This window comes from Urocitellus parryii, chromosome 1 (assembly GCF_045843805.1).
Source record: "Urocitellus parryii isolate mUroPar1 chromosome 1, mUroPar1.hap1, whole genome shotgun sequence".
In the NCBI taxonomy this organism is placed as follows: Eukaryota; Metazoa; Chordata; class Mammalia; order Rodentia; family Sciuridae; genus Urocitellus; species Urocitellus parryii.
In genome coordinates, this window is record NC_135531.1 from 173,880,303 (window position 1) to 173,897,941 (window position 17,639).

Genomic DNA, 17,639 nt, shown 5'->3' on the forward strand with positions numbered 1-17,639 from the left:
GCTCTTGAGTTCTTCTTTTGTTCCTGCTGCTGAATGTCCTTATCTCAATTTTTCCACTGGCAAATCTTCATTTACCTTGCTAGGCTTCACCCCAACAGTTTCTGATCAGGAAAATCTCTGAGAAGTACATCTTTTCCCCACAGCCAGCAAGTCCACTCTCCGCCTTCAGCACATTCCGATTCTCTGCTCTCGTGTGACTTCCAGTGTGCTGTTTGTGCTGACACACTTATTCATGCTTCACTAAGCAGTAGCAAGTTGTTTATGAGTAGCAGCTGGACCTTTTGTCTCAGTGTTCTTGTCATCCACCTACGTTAGAACTCAGTAATTATTGATGAATGATGTTGGATGGAAACAAAGTGTCTGCTCCTTGCCCTGGAAAGGAACCCAGGGTGGGCAACTCACTGCCCTTGTGGAGCTTTACAGTTGAATCAGGAAATTTCAGCATGTGTTCAGAGCTGAAAGAAACCAGTCTATGCTAAGCACTACTCAAAGGAGAAGAAAGTTAAAAGACTGTGCCATAGTATAACAAACAATGCAAAGCCCTATGATCGAAGAAGGCTCTGTGGAAGAGGTGACATTTGAGCTATTCCTTGAGTTCTGCTGCTTCTTTATCCCTCTTCCTATCAATACTAGAATGATCCAAGAAATGAGGAATCCAAAAGTCCTCCAGAGATAGGCATAGTGCACATACCTGTAATCCCAGTGGCTCAGGAGGCTGAGGCAAGAGGATTGCAAGTTCAAAGACAGCCTCAACAACTTAGAAAGACCCTATCTCAAAATAAAAATAAAATGGGCTGGGGCCTGGGATTGTGGCTCAGTGATAGAGCACTTGCCTTGAATGTGTGAGGCCCTGGGTTTGATCCTCAACACCACATAAAAAATAAATAAGTAAATAAATAAAGGTATTGTATTCATCTACAACAACAAGAAGAAGAACAGAGAAAATAGTAAAAAATAAATAAAACGGGCTGAGATGTGGTTCAGTGATTATGTACTCCCAGGTTCAATCTCCAATTACCTGCCCCCAAAGAATAAAAGTCCTCTGGAAAAAAAAGAGTGCTGTTCTTTTATGTGGTCAAAATCCATACTTGAATAATTTTTCCTTAAGTTGAAGTAGCTGTGTGTGACCTTAGGCAAGTTACTTGGTTACCTCAACCTGCAGTTTCTTCATCTATCAAATGATGGTTACATCTGAGTAGTTATAAGAAAAAGAGAAGTGTGTAATTCCATGATAGAGCACTTTCCTAGCACATGTAAGGCCCCAGATTCAATACATAGCATTGCAAAAAATAAACTGACCAACCAAAAAAGAGATAATCTACATAGTATTTGTACCATGATGGTTAATATTTATTAAGTGCTCAATAAATGTTAGCCATTAGTACTGCTGCTGTTTTTAAAACTCTTTATTGTAAAGCTTATCTATTTTTAAGTATATTTGTTCATTGTATACATAAAACAAAGTGCTATAAAAACCACTATGCAACAAAAATCTATTTTGATACCTTATCAAGTCGAACTATCACTTTGGTAGACTAAAGTGATCAAATATCACCGAACTCATGTGATTCAACTTAATACAGGTTGAGTATCTCTTATTTTAAATGTTTGGGACCCAAAGCATTTTATACCTTAGGATATTCTGATTTGGAAGTATTTACATAGACTTTACTGTTTGGACATCCATAAGTTAAACATGTGAAATTTGAAATGCCCCCAAGTCCACTTTTGGAACATCTGCTTTCAGAGCATTTTGGACTTCAGATTTTCTAATTGGGGATGCTCAACTTGAATGTATTTATCCATCTAGAATTTAGATCTTTCCTATAAATCAGAAAGTCTTGAAGTAGAAAAATTATACATGAGAAAGTTTATGATCTCATGAACCAGTAATTTTAAGCAATAGTCTCTATAAAACTGCCATTTGGCAAAGAGATTTGGACACTCTGCTGAAGTATATTATTGAATATTGAATACATAAGGTTTAAATTGTGTTAAGACCATAGCACACAAATCTCAGTAAGGTTAGCTCCAGTTTGGATCACAAACAAAGTAAACTCAGCCCACTATTTTTTCTTATTTTCACAGCTTACTTAACCAAGAATTTAAGACAGTGTGGAGAATGTAACTCAACTAAAATAAAATGATACCTATGTTGTGCCACTGGGACAACACACCTGTTAAGATGCAAACTCTGAGTGCAATGAGCCACGTAGGTGAGGTTAAAAATGCTGCAGGGATCTCTTTGGATATGGGGCTATCTGACAATATTTTAACCTATTCTTAAGAATTTAAGGAATCACTCAGGGAAAAGAAGAGTCACACTTCAGGTTGGAAAATAATGAGAGGCTCATCTGGAGCAATAGAGCAAGGGGCATATAGCAAGAATAAATTCCAGGTAGCCATGGTTGACTGCAGATGGTACATGAAGAGTAAAAGGGGAAAATAAGTCCATAGGAATAAGGAAATACAGAGTAGAGCCTCCTTATCTGCAGGGGATATTTTCCAAGAACCCCAGTGAATGCCTGAAACTACAGATTGTTCAAACCCCATATATGCTATGTCTTTTCCTATACATACATCCCTATTATAAGGCATGATTAACAAATTAGGCACAGAAGAGATTTACAACTATAGCTAGTAATAAAGTAGAGCAATTTCTATATTAAAAAATGAGTTACTTGAACACAAGAACTCTGATAGTGCAACAGTTACTGACTGATAACCAAGACAACAGCTATAGATGGTAGTGTGCACAGTATGGATATGCTCAATGAAAGAATGAGTCACATTATAGATAGGACAGCATGAGTTTTGCATATTAATATTTTTGTATCGCAGGTGCCTAAACCATTGAAAGCAAAGCCATAGATAAGGGGGAAATACTGTATTTCAAATGCCTTGTTACATGGTTCAGTCTTTTCCCAAGAGCAGGGAGGATGATTCATGTAAGTTTTTTTACAAAGTGATTGAAATGGTAATAATAATTGTTAAAGATAACTGAGCTGCTGTTAGGTGAGGATGGTGAAATGACTGCCTACTTAGAACTAGTTAGAGGACTTGTAGACGATAGGAAATAGAGAGTGAGCATGGTCAAGGAAAGAGGAAGACTTAAAGTATTGGCAATTCTTGGGAAGTGTTGGGATTTGGGTGGAACAGAGGAAGCAGTTGAAATGATACTCTGGTATTTCATCCTGAGAGACTGGAGATGGTAGTATCAGTCAGGAAAATAGAGACCTGTTAATATACTTCCAATATCTAGGGATTTAACTCAGGAACATAGGTGCCTGTGAAACAGAAAGAAAAGTTACAGAACAAAATGAGGAGTCCCCCTCTGACTGTCAAGTTCAGGTTGAGCTGTGCTTACCAAAGTTAGACAATCTATGGGAATTGCTCCACCAGAGTCACAGCAGCTCTGAGACTGGTGATAGGCAGAAGGGTGCAGAGTCTAACCAATGATGTCAAAAACTTATATTGCCCAAGTGCATGTGTTCCCTACCATAGTTCCCATGGGAACAGAAATGTATGCCTCCTTTTGGCCTCTAAAATGTTGCAAGCGCATCTCATTAGGAGGATCTGAATCTTGGCAGTACAGTCTGAGCAAATGCAATGCTCAGCCTTCCTGCTTCTGAGCCAGAGAGGATGGGAAAGCTGCCCAGGGCCTGCAGACAGTATTAAGACCAATAGGAAGGCAAGGGAAGGCAGAGTCCAGGCAAGATGTGCTAACTGCTGACTTCAGATAAGCAGAGTATGAGGCTCTGACCAGACTTGAGTATATGTCCAGGAGGTGACTGGAATGATAAATGTGGACTTGGAGATGTAGGTTCAGAAATCTGAAGGAGGTAGTAAATGAGGTTGAAGACAAAGAGAGCAGGAGCAGAGGGAGAAGAGAAGGCAGAGGTCTTGGACATGAAGTATGGCTTTCTCTAGTTAAGGAAAAGGGAGATTTCAGTAGGGAACAGAAGGGCATCAGAAGGGAACTTGGGAAGACTGGAGAAGGAAGTCGTGAAAAGAAACAAAACTTTGGGTAAGAAGAGTCAGCCAGTGTAGGCAAAACCATATAGAGAAGATCTTTGGTGGGGCTGGGGTGGTGGCTCAGTGGTAGAGCGCTCGCCTAGCATGCATGAGGCACTGGGTTCGATCCTCGGCATCACCTAAAAACAAACTAATGTATCCACCTAAAACGAAAGATACATAAATAAATAAAAAAAATTAAAAAAGAAAAGCAAAGATCTTTGGTTATGGTGACTTCAGGTCTGTGGGTGATAAGAAACACACTGAGCATGGTGATGAAGGTGAAAGATGGGAGTCGGTTGTTATTTTGGTGTGGAAAAAATGTGAAAGAAGAACACAAACTATTCTTTAGAACAAGCAGTGGGTAAAAGACAATAAAGAAAGATAAATTTCTATGGGAAAGCAGAGACAAAGGGAAGACTCCATTAGGATAAAGTTGATATTAATTTAATTATTTTCTGATTAAATAAAAAGAGTCAATGGAGACAGAAATAAGGACTGAAACAAAATAAATAAAACAGTATAAGAACAAAGTCCAGAAGAGACAGAAAAGGTGGAACTAAGGCGGGGTCCAGCAGAAGCCATGGAGAAGAGGGCCCAGGGGCCTCCATATCTGTACTTTTTTCTCAGTGACATTGCCACTGAGATGATCATGAACATACTGAGTTCCTCTGGAGCATTTGGCATCAGAGCAAGGATAACAATGTGTTTCATAGAATGATAATCATGCATTCTGTTCAAGTTGAAAATCTGGAAATAAGCACCACCCAAAACACTGCCAGTCGTTGTGTATACCAATTCTCGCTCTGTATTGAAGCCCTTCCTGCCACCAGTAGCCCTGCTTGTTAGAGGCTGTGCAGTAATGACACCTCCTATTGCAGGCTATGGCTGCTGTCCATGTTCACCCATAAGAACACTGACATTTGATTTACTCAACTTTACTAATCAATTTCTTGCTTTTAAAAAAGCTGCAATATAATTTCAGAGCCCCTATTATAGCCTAACAAGATATAGATAATTAAGTCCTGTGGGACCCATGTTCTGACCAGTTAGTGAAGAATGGCCCTCTCCCTCTGCTTCACAGTCTAAGGAAAGTCTTTGCACTTTACAGTTAAATCTGCTCTTCTTCCAGCACAGTCCTTTGTGTAGGGAAGCCAAGATCAACAGGAAGCGAGTCAAACATGCTACTTATTGTTTGGTCTCTAACTTTCATGTATTATAGGTACTATTGTCTTTAGCTAGATTACAATATAAAGTCCCTTGCAGAGATCTGAAAAGTTTCTTAAGTTCATCTAAAGAGAGGGGAAAAAGGACTTCTGATTCCCAGTCTGAAAATCCCAAGATAGCACAGCTATGAGATAGAAAATAGTTAATGATACATATCATTATCTGTGTAGTGTCATGATTTCTAGCAGTATGATCAACATAGTACCTGATCACGCATCATTTCCATTTTTAAAATCCTATCACTTGCTATCTAACTATTTATCTGTACTCTCCCTTATTGTTTTTTCTCTACTGCTTTTAAATATAAAAGAGAATTTTATTTTCAAAGTTAGTTTTAGTGTGTAGACTTTTTTCTGCCCTTCCCCACAGGTATTCTTGCTGCTTTCTTTATTGTGCCATTGACAATTTCAGAATAAATGGGCACTATATTGGCCTAAAGTCACTGTATTTCCAACATATATTTCATCCGGCAGGAACATGCAATAAAAGTGCTATATAAAAGCTTGTGTTCCACGGTAAAAAAAAATACTTGAAGACAATTGACTTTTATTTAATGTCAACCTGCGGTTGGGGAGTTCTGCAGTTATTGGTGCTAATTTTATCATCACAGTTCTTTTTTAGTAACAGATATTCTGATGTGGTTATACTTTATTTCCTCATAGACACCCAAGGTCAAGAAGGACATATTCCAAAGACTAGGGAAAAATCTGAGCATCTCAAAGTGTCAGGGATAAATACACAAGTTCATGGACCATAATGAGACAGTTATGCATGTGTACTCATGTGGGGAGCATTACCTTAGGGCCTCAGTTGACATTGTCTGAGATATAGTTAATAAACTCACATGAAACAGTGGGAATAGCTTCAATGTGTGCTGCCTGGTGAGAAGAGCCTTAAGTAGTTTAGCTAACAATGGATGTATAAAGTTTTGCATTTGATTAAGTTCCCAATGCATGTCTCAAACTAAAATGGAGGACTCTTACTTTCAGTAGGCATATGGATGACTTTGCACTCACTTAAAGAACATTTCTCATTAAGGAAGCCCATAATAAGCAATTTCAAGTTTAAGAACAAGATCATTAGTTATGATTGAAATAACTTTTCCATCAAGCTAAATCCACTCAGTTATCAAAAATGTGCCATATATCTATACCTCCAGAGGGCCTCTCATGACCTATTAGGCATATTTACCTCCTGGCATCCTCTTCTAGTGCTAATACCACTGTGGGGTAATGGTTTACATCTTACACTTAGCAGTTTTTGTTTATTTATGTTACTAGTTGTAGCCCAAAGCACATTCTAGGCAGTCCAAGAGATGATTACCAACTAACAAAATGGATAAAAGAGTGAACAAACAAATGAGGAAATAATTATTTGAATTCTAGAAGGTGTTATTTGTAAGCTTTTCACCATGGATATTAAAACTAGATTCATCTCAATGGGCTCTTCTCTCTGCTTTCAGCATCAAATATAGCTTAAATGAGGTAAAATGATATATAACCTCACAAGTGTGGAAATTCAGGATAAACCAATACTGCACTGTGTGATGCGCATAATAAAAGACCTAAGAGATACATGGGAGTCTAATGAACTTACAGAATTCTCATGAAACTAGAAACCTATAGAGGAAATTGTTCTTCTAATATTGAAGAATGCCAGGTAGTGTATGAATAAGTGGTTTAGGAGTACATGAAGGGTTAGAGATTCTCATAGGCTATTGTGCAAGAGCATGCTTATTGAAAAAATGTGGATTCCTGGCTTCTGCTCCCAGAGATCCATTCACTAGGCATCAGGAGGACTTGGGAATCTGGATTCTTAACAAGAAGGAGCCTTCAATGATTTCCCTTAGGGTCCCAGGGAAGATATTGTTCAGTGGACACAGAAGAAACTCATGTGGGCTACAGTTATCAGGAAAACATAAGTCTGAGGATGCACAGTATTTAGATAGGTAAGGAGGGAAGGTGAGGAATCCCATTTTTCTCTTGAGTAGCTGGCAGAAAAATCTCCATTCAAATACCAGATGATTATGATGATTGGCAAAAAAAAAAAAACAACACTTTGTGACATTCCAGTGTAATGCATATAACTCTGATGGCTCCTTTTTATGTTTTTCATCTTACACAGAGGCATATTTTTAAATTGACTTCTCTTTCCCTAGCTTTCACTTTAACCTGTTAAATTTTGACAAGTTTTTCACACTCCAGAGTTTCCGAGGATCGGGCATGCCAATTAGTGCCAAAACTTGTGCTGTGATATTTTAAACAATGAATAGTGGGTAAAGGATAGTGAAGTGGCAACAAGACTTCCTCTCTAACAACACCATCTAGCAACCACTTCTTCGATTACTAATAAAATTTGGAAAGTTATTAGATTTGTTTGCAAGTCCAGGCTGCTTCTGCATGTTTATATGGATATTTGCTATGAAATAGGCTACAAACAAAATATGTCCATCAACTGTCGTACTGAAGACTTGATAGCGTATTCTTCATAGCAGTGTAGACTTTGAAGTTGTGAGTTCCCCAATGAGATGGAACATATCTGCGGACAATTCAGAGAGATTAGAGAGACTAATTGTGTAGGTTGGCAGTCGATTTGGCATGAATGAAAGAAGGTGACAATCCGTATTGAGCAGGGCAGTAAGAGAAGAACCTTGACAGGGACAGCTGAGCTTCAACCAGAGGGAGCAAATAACACACAATGGAGAAAGGCCAGCAAGCGTGGCACTTCCTTGCTTCACTTGAACTTTGGCCCTTAGTCACTTGGAAGTAACTGTAAAGTCAGAAAGCTGACCAGCTGATCACCATGTGGTAGTTCCATGGATGCCTTAAATCCTGACCATGCAGATACGGAAGGCATTCTATTAGCACAAGTTTCTGATTTTTTTTCTCCTTGTTGGGTATTCATGGGATTTGATTTACTTTAGCAGTTGGTTGGACCCACTAACCAGTTCAAGCCAAAGGCTCTTAAACCAAAGTGTCAGCTTTGACAATAGGAAGAGAATACCTCAACAATGTTCTACAGTTCCTCTTTCTATCCCATGATGATTGTATCATGCTGAGAAAAGGGGACAGGGGGAAACATCCGAGTTATTTCTTTGACAAGAATTTTATTATATTCATTATCCAAAACAAGACAAGTTTCATAATGAAAGGCATGCTGTTAATAATTGTGTTAGAATAATCGACATGAACTGGACTGTTGTAGGAAGTCGGGACACAGAATCACCCTACCTATGGAAGACAACTGACTGCTGAGTGTGCTCAGAGTCAGTAAGAAACTCAGCTATTAATTCACCAAGATGCTGAGGTTGTTGATTACTGCAGCACAACCTAGCCTCTCCTGACTAACATAGTAGGTTAGCCTCCAAACTAATGATTTCCTGAAACTTGGAAATGAGTGCATTCCCCTTGTGCTTTTAAAAAAGGCAAAAGAGTTGGTGCCTGCATAAAGGGTTAACTTTTTTATGTGGTACTGAGGATCAAACCTAGTGCCTCACTGATGCTAGGCAAGTAAGTGCTCTGCCACTGAGCTACAGCCCTAGCCCCGAAGGACGGTTTTTAAAGCCATAATTGATTCAAGTACCAGTTCATACAGAATTTTACATTTTGTTACATTGCATCTTCATAACATCTTGCCGAGTTAAGTAGGACAGACGAGCATGATGTAACCATTTTACAGATAATGAAACGGAGACTTACAAAATGGAAGTGATTCCCCTGAGATACACAGCTGGTAAAAATACCTCCATTAGGATCCTATTCCTATACCACTTTAGGGAGTCCAGGGAGTTGAGGTAATAGTGACCATCAGGAGTTGAGGCCCTAACCCCTAGGAGGATTTGGTAACACAACTTTTAAATGTGTGCTTTGGATTATCATATCTGCTTTCTTAATTGAAACCACTCCGAAATATTTCAGAGCAAAAACATCACCCAAAGCATATGAATTAAATAGTGAGCCTGGTGAAAAAGATATTTTATTGACATCCATGAGGCTATCGAGGCCACTTCTGAGAATTTTTAAAGCATCTCTTTCCCATGATTGTACCTTCTTGTCCAGAAAATTTAACACTATAATTTGATCCCAAATATAACCAGTTAGATTTTCTTGCCCTTCTTCTGCACTCTCAACAAGTAAATTAATAACAGATTAATACCAGCTACATGGAGTGTTGATCCGGATATTATTCAGATCCAAGGTGACTGCTGGTTTGACCTCTATAAGCTTTAATGACTAAACACCTTGTCGGTGTGCAAGAACAAAAAGCAAAAGAAAAAACTCATTAAGATATGTAAAATAAAAATTCCAAAAGTGGGTTTGGAGATAAGAATAGAGTCCAATCTTGTCATTCAATTTTTAATTTTATCTGAGTCAAAATTCCAAACAGGGGTTGAAGCAGGATGGAACAGAGGGTGGTCTGTTGGGGTATTCTAGGGAGTATGACCCATCCGATGAGGAGCCAGGTTCAACTGGGGAGAAAGACAAAACTCATGTGAAACAATGTGAACTTCATTTTTAGTGCCTAAATTACATTTCTAAATTCAAACTTTAAAACGCATGGCACATATTGAGAGAAGAAATCTTAGTTGTCTAGCTCTCATTCTATTTTTCCTTGGGCAAGGGAAAATTATTAACTTTTCATTTTAAAAAATAAAGAAAATAAGGCTCTAAGTTTTTACATTAGTTTTCTAGAATAGGACACTCTCTAATTAAAGTTTAATGCATATCTTTGTGATATATTAAAATATTTTTATTCCTACAAAATTTGCCAATGAAATGTATGGAGGACCAATAACAAATTGATTTTCTGTTACTTGCCAAGTTCCTACAACTTTTTAATAGTGAGTTATAAATATCTATCCCCAAATAATACTTTTATAACAAAAGTATTCACTTTGCAATTCAGAGTTCTTTTTGAGCAGTTTCAGGCTCAAGAGATATTTGTGCATCAGACTATTCAAGAAAATAAAATACATGGAACTCAAGACAGGTCTCTTTGTGGAATGTCATTATTTTTGAAGACTTCTATGAGACATATTACAAGGAGAGTTTGGAGCTAAATGGATGATTTCCTAATACTGGACATGGGAGACAACATCAGCCTTATTAACTGTTTTGTATTAGTAAAAATATATTATTAATTAGTTCATTAACTTAAAATCTAGCTGCATTTAGGGAAATAATTTATATTGTAGACCTCTGGTGGTTTTTTGGAGTGTCTTCCCACTGTTTGACCTGTATAGTTGAATCTTGGGAGGTATGCTTCTCCTCTGTGACATCCACTTGTATACAGGGAGTCTTCTCTCTTCTCCCTCTCTCCCTACCCACAAATGTATGCAATTCTACAAACACGTGCATCCATAAATTTAACTTTGTATTCCGTCAGTTTTGAGCAGAACACTTGGGATTCCTGTGTTACCATGCAGGCGATTCCCATCCACACTCCATGTGGAAAATGGAACTCATTCTTGGAGTGCATATCTCTACTTCTTTGCCCTCTCTCCGTTGATGCCTCTTCATGCGGTGAGCTCCCCTTGCAGGATCAGTACAAGTCTGCCTTGGAGAAAATTTATGTTGCTTTCTGCTCACATACAGATGGCCCTGGAGTGAATATGATGCAGTAATTCAAATGGGACAAGCACCTTTCGATCTGTTTATGGATGGTGTTGCATTGCCATGAGTGAATTAGAGTATTGTGGTTTCTGGGCAGTGGTATTGTTCTTGGAAAATTTGTGCTGAATTAAAAATATATATCATCTAGGAAAGAAATAAGAAACTCCAGCCCTCCAATATTTATCCAGACTGAGTTTCAGTTCCAATGTAGTTTTCAGTTATCCTCACTGTAGATTTACTGTTCCTAACTATTGCAGTGGGGATAAGCAGCGATTGTGTTAAGAACATCTCAGTCACAACCGACCTGGGGATTGCTCCTGCTTACGTGCTTAAAAGTGCTAGCTTCTAAAGGAGGAAACTCATTTTCTATGGAGGCAAGTCGTGCAGTTGGGCAGAACCCAGTTCAAAACCAGCAAAGTTTCCAGATGAACAGTTTCCTCTTGGAATTGAAAAATAGACAGCTTTTCTTTTTAGTCTCTCTTTCTCTCAAGGAAAGCTGTGTGCTGCAATTCAGATGGGAAATAGGATGGGTCGTTGAGGAATGCACTGGAAGTAGAATAGGAAAAATGACACTGAAGAGCAAGTGACATCAGAGGCAGTGCAGATTATGTTCTTCATTAAGGTAATTCTCCTGTCCTTTCCCCCCGGGTCATTAGAGCCAATGGACTGTCTGGGCAGAGTTCAGTCTTCCAGGAGTATAACAGTGGTAAAGGGTGTCCGGGCTGGGGACTGAATCAAGAACCCTGGCTTTGTTAGAGTAAAGTACTAACTATCAAAGCTAATTAGTTGAGTTGCAGCATATGAGCAGTCAATGTTGACCAAGGACCAGGGACCCTACATCTCAGCCCCATGTGTCATACCTAGAGACTAGCTCCCTACTTGACCTAGTCCTATTGGCAGTCCTTAATGGTCACTACTTCTTTCTGACTAGTTATAACTTTCTTTGGTATAGTTGTGTTGGAATTGACAATCCAAGGAGTCAGAGAATGAATAAGTGGAAAAAAATTGCATGTAGTCATTTACCCACAATAGAACTTATCAAGTACCTACTCAGTAGTGGCAGCTGTCCTCAGTCACTAGGGATAAAATTAAAAAAAAAAAAAAAGGCACAGGCACTGACTTCAAGAAACTCAGAGATCATTAATAAGGTGCTATCATACCGTGACAGAGGAGAGTCAGAGTGTAAAGAAAGCACAAAGGAAGAGGTTTACTTAGTAAAGAAGAGGTCAAGACTTGGTGAAGTGTTTTCTATGGCATTTGAGTGGACTTGAGAGTGCCCTGTGGGCAGGACATTTGTTTCCATGGATAGCTGGTATTAAATGCTTTGACAAGTATTTATTTGGGCTCCAGGTTATAATAAAAATATATTAAAAAAAAACGCTGGAGTCTGTCACTGTGCATTAACCTGAATCTAGAAGGATTTTAATCTAATTGAGAGAAAAGGTTGACCAATGCAAATGCAGCATTTTCAAGTAATAAGAGCCCATTGAACCAGATGTCAGCACATGATCATAATGTAGCAGAGATGTTAGCACCTAGTCAAATAAGCACCAAACACCAGAGTGTTTTAAGTTTTCATCTAAAGACTGCTATGGCACAGAAAGAAAAGATTGTAGAGTCAATACCAAGTCTACCATGAGTGGGTATATAACCTCGAATAAGTTCCCTGTTCTCATTAAACTTCAATTTATGCATTTATTAATAAATGAAATAATATGCATGAAAATACATAAAAACACACATGCAGATAGTATACCTGCCCTTGACTAAGTATACTAAGGATTATGTCATACTGTGCCTGCCATACAGTGGCTATATCACAGTAATATATATTGTTTAAAGATCAATGTGATGTTCTATATTTTCATCATGAATACTTGTGTTTTTCTTTAGTTGTCTTTATGAATTCAAAGAAAATGAAGGAAGGAATACTCAATTTCCATAAAATAGAAATATGCAATAAGACATTGAGAGTATTCAGGTATATAAAATAAGGATTACCCAAATCCCTTTATTCTCCTACCTTTAACCTGTAAAGAGTCAGGTCTAGATGATTGAGATCATGAAGCTTTCCCAGTGTGCACTTAAAATACTTGAATCCCATCATCTGTAGCCTTCACCAAAGGATTGGCATTAGAAAAAGAGGGACACAAGATATCCGAGATGTCAGGAGAAGGCACCCCTCTACCAGTGCCCGAGAGAGCTGTAAGAAGCATAAGGGGCAACAGGTGCTTTAGGTGTAGATTATGTGAGGAGAGGGGCAATTACTTCATTGCGTCCCATAGATGATTCTAGAAAAGGATCATTCATTCCTGTGCTGTGGTCCTCATGAACTGGGGCACAGCCATGTCCATTATGCTCCAGTATGCTCCTGCAGAAAAGAGGCCCTTTCCAGGCTGCACTAGTTCCATGTTGTTAGAAGCAGAAAGGAGACCAAGGGAGCCCACTTTGGAGTCTGGTAGGGCAAGTGTTCACAAGCTGAGCAGAGGTCATGACAAGATTCGGGGCACTACAGCTTTCAGCAGCAAGAAAAAAGTTTGTTCGTAAGTGGGTGCAAGGACATCAGGCTTCAAACAAGCAGAAGAAAAAGACTAGGTGCCTTCCCAGCCTAAGAATGTTCAGAGGCAAGGCCAACAACAAAGCTGTCAACAAAGGGATTCCCTCCAGAGACAAGATGATACCACACTCAAGTCCCCTATGTCCGTAGACAATATCCATCCAACTAGACTCGGATATACTGGGAACCATCTGTGGAAAGATGCAGTGTGCCTTTCTCCTTCTGAGAGAATAAGCATTTTTATCAAAAAGAGAAATGGTCTTTGTACATAAACTTTGTCAATAATTCTTTTTTTTTAAAGAGAGAGAGAGAGAGAGAGCGAAGAGAGAGAGAGAATTTTTTAATATTTAGTTTTCAGTTTTCAGTGGACACAACATCTTTATTTTATTTTTATGTGGTGCTGAGGATTGAACCCAGCGCTCCGAGTGCATTACTGCTTAAGCCACATCCCCAGCCCTGTCAATAATTCTTTACAAAATTTATAAGAAACACAGGAAATTTGAAATAATTTTACAGTGAACCTCCTATACAAAAGTTACATTCTTCAACTCACTTTCTGTCCATCATTGTCTTGTTTCTGATGCATTTCATAATGAGTTTTAGGTGTCTTGCCACCAAATATTTGAGCATGTGTATCATTAACTAGAATCCCATATTTGTTTGTAGTTCATTTTTTTCTCTTAAGATAAAATTCGCATACAATGAAATACATAAATCTTGAATATAACATTGAATGGTTTCTGACAAATGCATACATGTTTGTAGTTCAAACCCCTAGGGAGTTTACTGTCTTCTGTCTCTCCCCATTTAGTCTCTGCTGCATGCAAGGAAATCATGCTTACATTTGCCACCATAGGTTAATTTCACCTGTGCCTGATTAGTACATTTGTAGTTTTACTGCATTTAGTGTATTATTTCTACTTTCTTTAACTTGGTATTGTAAGGGTCCGGCGGAGCGTCGGAGAAAGAGACCACACAAGAGACTGGCTCCATGCAATTGGCAAAAGGGGATTTATTAATTCAGCATGCTGAGGTTCCAGGCTCACTCAGGAAGACAGAGCATCCCAGAGCCCAGAGCAGAGGTCAAGCAGAGCTTAAGTACACTTTTTGGAGAAGGCGGGGGGCTTTGCATACATCAGAACAAATCATCATGAGGCGCGGGAAAATTGAACAACAACTCCTGAGACAGGATTAGTCCATTCATTGGCGGGAACAGTCTGGGTAGGAGTGATTGGTCACTCCTAAGTGGGGTACACATTTAAACTGATTGGTTTTGGGACCTGGATGCTTACGTGCCAAGCTACTTGGAGCCCTTAGCTATTAAACAACCAGGGAATCAATGGAGATATTTACTGGGCAGTTCCAGCATTGTCCTAACAGCTACAGGGATTACAGGTTCCGGGGGTAGCAGAGGAATTGTAACAATACCTAGTCTTTACTTTTTAGCCCAGGCCTTGTAATTTAGAAACCTTACAATGCCCGGTCTTTTACACTTTAACTCAGACTTTTGCAGCTTAGAATCAGCTTAGAAATTTTACCTTTACAGTATGATATTGTTGAAGTTCTTCCCATGTTTCATGCATGGAAGGACAATTGTTCTTTTTGATTATTGACTAATATTCCAATATAGGAAATACATACCACTGATACCTGTTGATATATCTGAGTGTTTTTTAAAAATTTACTTAAACATCTATCATGTTAGGCTAGAGCTATAATTTAATCTAGTACTTGGGACAAAAGTTAATGTTAATCAGCATGTGAAGGATTAAGAAAAGACCACTCTGATTACATATAAAAATAAATGAATGTCATTTCTTTTTGAACATCTAAGCTATAGAGTGCTTAAATCTTTTAAAAACTCTACTGCATGGGCATCCACTGAGAGAGCTCATATTTCATTATAACAATTTCTTTTCTCCCAGCATATCTGAGAAGTATGCTTGTCTTCATTATGGCCATTAACCTTAGAAGATGAGTACCATTCTCCACATGGGGTCACGTCATTGTCATGATTTCATAGGGAGAAGGCTGGGGTAAAGCAGAGGCACTGCGGTGACATTAGCCCTTGTCACTCTTTCTAATGTAACCTCAGCCCCTTTCTTTCTGTCATTAAAATGAGGTTCAATCATGAAACTCATTGCTTAAATTGGCACACTTTTCTCAAAGTGAGAAGATGGGGAGTCAAATACAGTGAAACAGGAGGAAAAGCAATTTGTAAGTCGCAGCAGCAGCTCTTGACAAACTTCATGGTAAGGGAGAGTAAAAGACTGTAATGTGTGCTTTTAGCAAAAGCGGATGGGCTGTAGTCTTGCAGCTTCTCACCTGACTAAAAGAATATGAGTGAGACCATTGTTAATTTCATTATTAAATTGCTATTTTCTTAATCATCAAGTACACATTAGAGTCGTTTTTGAAACAATGACTTGGTTTGGTTCAGCCTTCAATTGAAACAGGCTCATCAGCTCCCAGTTTGAGCTAAGGAAAGAGGCTTTTTGTTCTGTTTGTTTTGTTCTATTTCTATCAAAAAATGAAATTATTCCCAACTGAGGACTGGATGATAGGAGTGACAAAAGACTACTTCAGTTTAACGTCCTCATCGATTCCTTCAAGTGTTATTAGGGAGACAGAGGGCTAGATCTTGGGAGGAAGGGATGTGGGAAAGCTCAGTTTTTCCTATTAGAATGAACAGCTCCTCATGTGCCTCAGAGTCATATTTTCTAACACAACTATCATTTTGAGTCAAGATCTTCAGGGTCCTAGTCATAGTCTATGATTATGGGGGATAATGCCCCTGATGTTATCAGGTCCTATATGATTAGGTGTTTTCTTGGGGTTCAGGGAATTATTATGTTTAAACATTTCCTTCCAGAAGGAATGTTCTTTGGTGTCCAGAGAGTCCCTGACAATGAGACGTTAGGGGCAACACAATGACCAGTACCCTGTCATCTGCACTTGAAAGGAGGACACTAGCAAAGGTGGAGGGACCCCTGTCAGCAGGGAGAGAGCTGAGTTAGGGTAGCTCATTGCTCACTAATCCTGCTCTTGAGAGATTTTTGAATTGTTACTTTTCTTAAGCAATATTATCTAATGTCCTATTTCTCTCATTTTAAGTTAGCACTCTTATAGTTTTTGCTTCCCTCCAAGGAAATACTATATTAAAAATTTATTCATTAACTAATGTGTATCATAATAAATGTAATTCATTTTTAATAAAAATTCCTGCATTTTTACCTTTTTGATCTGAAGCATGCTGTTTGCATAGGCATTTGACTTATTTTCCTCTGGTTTGCCTGAAATTTGACTTTAAAAAAGGAAGTTCACTTCATGTGCATTAAAACTTATTGCATCTCACTAGGTGTCAATTTGTTCTATATGTTTTTAGTTAAAACAGTGACTTGACCAATATTTAGGGAAAAGAAGACTGAGTCTCCACTGGGGGGAATGACAACCCATTAATTAAGATTAGTGTTTAAGGATAATTCACACCTAGCAGCCTCTTAGAAATAAATAATCCAATGTGGGAAAGGGAGGCTGTAGGTATGCCATGTGCTCACTGGTAATGGCAACCCTCATATCAGTTATCAAAATAATGAAATGAAGCAACATGTCATTGGGCATCAAATGCCATTGGACAATTCTTCATGGTCTCTTATTTTCAAGCAAATAGAGGTTTGCTAGATGAAAATGAAAAGAAGATGTTACCAGTGAATAAATAATGATATATTCTCACAAGATTTGAAACATTGTTTCTGTGACCCGATTGATAAAGGTTATAAAAAAGGCACTATAGCTTGATTATTTCACCAAGGTTTGGGGTGGGTCCCCGATCCTCTACTCCAAGCTATACGTCAGAGATGAAGCTGGTTTTAATTCACATAAGGCAGAGCCAGAAAAGTGTTCACAGTGTTACTTAGAGTTCTAGACTGCTTAAGATTAACAATTTCCTATCCATCCCTCGTTTTTTTTCCTTTTGTAAAATTATAAATCCTAGAAGAATTGGGAAAGGTGAATGGGTATTTTTCTTTTTGATCCAGCATCTTATGCATGAAGCTTCTAACTACAGCAGTAATTCTGCAAGATAAACACTGAGACAAAATTATATTTTAACTTAGTAAAGAAGGTGGCATAGTTTTATTTTAACTGACTTCTAACTACTGGGCCACATTTAGTCTGGGTTGTTTACAAATGAACAAACTCATGATCAAAATAAGGAATTCAGCTTCTGT

General features: G+C 38.4%; 1 protein-coding gene across 1 annotated transcript in view; it reads left to right on the forward strand.

Annotated features, from left to right (window-relative positions):
- Positions 1-17,639, forward strand: part of Nckap5 (NCK associated protein 5) — a 762,699-nt gene that overhangs the window by 501,477 nt on the left and 243,583 nt on the right.